General features: G+C 48.0%; 1 pseudogene; it reads right to left on the bottom strand.

Annotated features, from left to right (window-relative positions):
* Window positions 1–4,073: 4,073 nt before the first annotated feature.
* Window positions 4,074–5,053, bottom strand: LOC124975215 (heterogeneous nuclear ribonucleoprotein A1-like; annotated as a pseudogene).
* Window positions 5,054–5,298: the final 245 nt, after the last annotated feature.

Here is a 5,298-nt window from a genome sequence, read left to right as displayed (position 1 = left end):
TAATGAGTGCCCTGTTAGGTGTGTTGGAGGGCTCTTTGAGGTGTGTAGGTGGGCTCTCTGAGGTGAGTAATGAGGGCTCTCTGTGTTGTGTAGTTGGGCTCCCTGAGGTATGTAGGTGGGCTCTCTGATGTGTGTAGGTGACTCTGTGATGTCTGTAATTGGTCTCCCTGATGTCTGTAGGTGGCCTCTCTGAGTTGTGTAGGTGGGCTCTCTGACGTGGGTAATGAGGGCTCTGTATGGTTTTAGGTTGTGTTCTTTGGGGTGTTTTGTTAGGACAATGAGGTGAGTAGGCAGGTCTCTCTGAAGTGTGTAGTGCAGTTCTATGAGGTGTGTAGGGAGGGCTCTCTGAGATGTGTAGGGAGAGCTCTGTGAGGTATGTAGGGAAGGCTCTCTGAGATGGATAGTGAGGACATTCTTAGATACTTAGGGAGAGCTCACTTTGGTGAGTAGGGAGGGCACATTGAGCGGGGTAGTGAGGGCTCTCTGAGGTGTGTAGGGTAGGCACTCTGAATTGTTTAGGGAGGCTCTTTGAAGTATGCAGGGAGGGTGGCTTACTGAGGTGTGCAGGAGGCTCTTTGACTTTTGTGGGTAAGTAGGTAAACCCTACCTCAGGCAAATAGGTAGGACTCTCTGAGCTGTATAGGGAGGACATCTGAGGTGAGTACAAAGGGACCACTGAGGTGAGTAGGGAGGACTCTGAGGTGAGTAGGGAGGATGCACTGAGGTGTGAAGGAAGTGCATCTTGTGTGTGAAGGGAGGTCTCTGAGACTTGTTGAGAGGGCTTTTAATGTGTGGGAGGGTTGTCTCAGGTGTATAGGGAGGACACACTGGCATGTGTCATGAGGGCTCAGTGAAGTGTGAGGGCTCTCTGAGTGAGAGTGCTCCCGACCTGAGTTGAGGGGGCTTTCTCAGTGCATAGGGAGGGAGGGTCCTCTGAGGTGAGTATCAAGGGCTCTCTGAGGTGTGTAAAGAGGGATCTCTGCAGTGAGTAGGAGGACTCTGAGAGGGGTTTAGGGAGGGCACCCAAGGGCGTATATTGAGGACCCCCTGAGGTGTGTAGGGAGGACTCTCTGAGGTATGTAGGCAAGGCTCTCTGAGGTGTGTAGTTAGGACCCTGAGGTGGTATAGGAAATGCTCTCCAAGGTGTGTATGGGGTGCCCTTAGAGCTGTATATGGAGGTCTCTATGAGGCGTGAAGTATGTTGCTATGAGGTGGCTAGGAGGGTTCCATATTGTGTGTGACAGATCTCCCTGTGGTGAATAGGTAGGGCTTACTGAGGTATGTAGGAAACTCTCTGATATGTAGTGTGTGCTTTTTGAGGTGTGTAGGGAGAGTACACTGAGGTGTTAATTTGAATTGTCAACTTGATGGATTAAGAGATGCTGATGATTAAGAGGCTTCTGGGTGTGTCAATGAGGGCATGTCTAGGAATGATTGGAATGTGGGATAGTGAATTGAAATGGAGAGGAAGTGTGGACAGCACCACCCAATATGATGGTGGCTTGGAAGGAATAAGAGTTGGAAGAACAAGGAAGCAGATGCAGATGCAAGGTAGACTCTTCTTGAATGGGTTCTTAATTGCTGCTTGGATCGTCTGAGCATATTGGACTCTCACTTCTTCACTCTTCCAGAGTGGACTCTGCCAGTGATTCTCCATGTAGTTTCCAGAAGCCTTGGTTTTGGATTAGGGAAGCACTGTTGATCCTTCTTGTTCTGGGGCTTCCATCTCGTGGACTGAGCAGTTACTGACTCTCTTAGGGGTGAGGGGTGGGTTCTCTGAGGTGCATAGAAGGACTCTCTGTGGAGTTTAGTGAGGGCTTACTAAGGAGTATAGTGTGGTCTCACTGGGGTTTGTAGGGCATCTCTCTGAAGTGTGTAGGTAGGTCTCTAGGGTGAATATGGAGGGCTATTCATGGTTTCTAGGAAGACCTCTCAGATGTGTTGTTAGGGCTCACTGAGTTCGGTAGGGAGGAATCTTGGAGGTGTGTTGGTAGGACTCTGAGCTGTGTAGGTAGGATGCTCCAGTGATTATGTAGGACACTCTGAATAGGGAGGCCTATTCAAGGTGTGTATGGAAGGCTTTCTGAGGACTGTAAGGAGTGCTCTCAGAGGTGTGCATGGGGGGCTCTCTAAGGAGTTTAGGGGGGCTTTCTGAAGTGTGCAATAGGGCTCAGTGAGGTATTTATTAAGGGCTCACAGAGGAGAGAAGGACTCACTCTCTGAGGTGTGTAGGGAGTACTATCTGAAGTTTGGAGGGGGTACTCTATGGTGATTTGGGAGGGTTCTCTGAGGCATGCAAGAGGGCTCTGTGAGAATTGTAGGGAGGGCTCTCAAAGGTGATTAGAAGGACTCTGATGTGAAGCGCTGTCTCTCTGAGGTGCATAGGCAGGGCTCCATGTGTTTAGTGAGGGCTATCTGAGTTACATAGTGAGGGTTGGCTGAGGTATGTAGGAAGGGCATATTGGGGTGCTTAGGGAGAGGTATCTGAGGTGTTTAGATAGGGATCTCTGAGTTGTGTTGAGAGGGCCCTCTGATAAATGTAGGAGGGCCTCTGAGGTGTGTATGGAGGACTCTATGAGGTGTGGAGGAGGGCTCCATGACCTGTGCATGATGGCTCCCTAAGTGTAGCAGAGGGTTATCTTAGGTTTATAGGGAGGGCTCTCTGAGGTGATTAGTGTGGGATATCTGAGGTGCATAGTGAGGACTCTGTGGTGAGTTGGGAAGGCATTCTGGGGTATGTAGGGAGCATTCTCTGAGGTGTGTAAGAGGGCTCCAGGATCTGTAGAGGGCTCTCTTGAGGTTTGTAGGGAGTGCATTCTGAGGGGAGTAGAAAGGGCACATAGAGGTGTGTAGGGAGGGCTCTATTAAGTTGGCAGGGAAAGCACTCTGAGGTGGATAGGGAGGGACCTGTGAGGTCTTCAAGAAGGTTCTATTTGGTGTATTGGGAATTCTATATAGCGTGAGTAGAAGGACATTTGGAGGATATATGAAGAACTCTGAGGTATGTAAGGGGGATTCTTTGAGGCGAGTAGGGAGGACTTTCTGAGATGTTTAGGGAAAGTTTTCTGAGTTGTGTAGGGAGGAAAATCTGAGGTGTATATGCTCTCAGGGCTCTCTGGGTGTGTAGGGAGGCCTTTCTGAGGTGTTTGGAAGGGCTCTCTGTGTTGTGTAAGGAGGGTCTTGCAAATTGTTTAGGGAGGCCTAGGAGGTGTGTAGGTGGGCTTCCTGAAGCGTGTAGAGAGGGCTGGGTGAGATGATATGGAGGGCCACCTGAAGTGTGTATTGAGGGCTTTGTTGGATGTGTATGAAAGTGTCTTTGAAGTATATATGAAGGGCTTTCTGAGATATGAGGGGAGGACTCATTGAGGTTTGTAGGGAAAGGCCTCTGAGCTGTGTAGGGTGGGCTCTATGAGGTGTGTACTAGTGTCCTATGAGGTGTGTCAGAAGGCTCCTTGACATGTGTTGGAGGACCCTCTGAGATGAGTAGGGAGTGCTCACTGAGGTGTATAGGGAGGATGCTTTGAGGTGAGTATAAACAGTTCAGTGAGTTGTGTATGGAGGGACTTCTGAGGTGAGTAGTGAGAGTTCTCTGAGGTGAGTAGGGAGGACATAATAATGTTAAAGGGAAGGTTCTCTGAAGTGTGGGGGGAGAGCTTTCTGAGGTGTGAAGGCTATCTGAGATGTTTAGGTAGCATTTTCTGAGGTGTGTAGGAAGGGCATTCTTTTTTTTTTTTTTTTTAAGACAGTTATTCAGTATCATGATCAGACTATTACATTTAGCAATCAACAGCAAGGGTGCAAAAAAACAAGAAGTCTACATTAAAGCCCTTTGTTGGACTGCTTTACACTTTTCACAGAACAGAAACTAAAATAACCTGCTGTACAATTAGTCACAAATACAGTCCTCCAGTTTTTTTGCCCATACACGAGTATTATCTAAACCATGTCTTCTTTGTAGCAGCGAGGCCCTGCCACCACTGTGTTTGGCTGAGTTCACAAATCTGTTGTAACCTGTAGCTTCCCTGTCACTTCTCTGGCTCTCCTCTCCTACTAAGCTTTGTTTCCTGGCAATATTAAAACCTTCCACCACTGCCATAGCTTCGGCTCTGCTGGAACCACCATAGCCACCTTGGTTTCGTGATTTGGCAAAGTATTGGCCAAAGTATTGGACCACCGTAAGGTCCAGAGCTTCTGCCTCCAAAGTTTCCAGCCTTCATGGGTACAAAATATGATGACTAATTGTTGTAACTGCCAAAATCATTGTAGCTTCCACCACCTCCAAAATTGCTTCCATCTTTACCAAATCCATTGCAGCCGTCCCTGCTGCCACCATGTCCACCACCACCATAGCTGCCACCAAAGCCGCCACCAAAGCCACCATGACCACTGAAGTTTCCTCCACAACCAAAATTTTCATTTCCACCAAAAACACCTCCATGACCACCACCAGAGTTTCCAGAACCACTTTGACCTCTTTGACTAGATGAGGCACTAGCCATCTCTTGCTTTGACAGGGCTTCCTCACTTAACAGTTGTGGCCATTCATAGTATGGTATTTCTGAATGACAATCTTATCCACAGAGTCATGGTTGTCAAAAGTTATGAAAGCAAAGCCCCACTTCTTTCCACTGCCTCTGTCAGTCATGATTTCAATAACTTCAATTTTCCCATACTGTTCAAAATAATCTCATAGATGATGTTCTTCAGTGTCTTCTTTAATGCCACCAACAAAGATCTTTTTCACAGTTAAGTGGGCCCCTGGTCTTTGAGAATCTTCTCTTGAGACAGCTCTCTTTGGTTCCACAACTCTTCCATCCACCTTGTGAGGTCTTGCATTCATGGCTGCATCCACTTCCTCCACAGTGGCATAAGTGATAAACCCAAAGCCCCTGGAGAACTTGGTGTTTGGGTTTCTCATTACCACACAGTCTGCGAGTGTTCCCCATTGCTCAGAATGGCTTCTCAGACTCTCATCAGTTGTTTCAAAGCTCAACCCTCTGATGAATAACTTCCACAGCTGTTCGGGCTCTTTAGGGGACTCTGATTTAGACATGATGGCAGCAGGAACAGAGACTTTAACGATGCTTTCTCAGCGGTGTCCACGGGCAGAAAGGAGTAAGCTAATGAACATATCCCAGAAGGGCATTCTGAGGTTTGTATTAAAGACTCTCTGAGATGGGTAGGGAGATCTCTCTGGGGTGTGTAGGGAGGATTCTCTGGGGTGCTTAGGGAGCATGTTCTGAGGTGAGTAGAAAGGGCTCACTGAGGTGTGTAGGGATAGCCCTCTAATGTAAGTAA

This window comes from Sciurus carolinensis, unplaced genomic scaffold (genome assembly GCF_902686445.1).
Source record: "Sciurus carolinensis unplaced genomic scaffold, mSciCar1.2, whole genome shotgun sequence".
Lineage (NCBI taxonomy): Eukaryota > Metazoa > Chordata > Mammalia > Rodentia > Sciuridae > Sciurus > Sciurus carolinensis.
The sequence above is the reverse complement of the archived record's forward strand: the minus strand, read 5'-3'. Positions and strand labels throughout refer to the sequence as shown.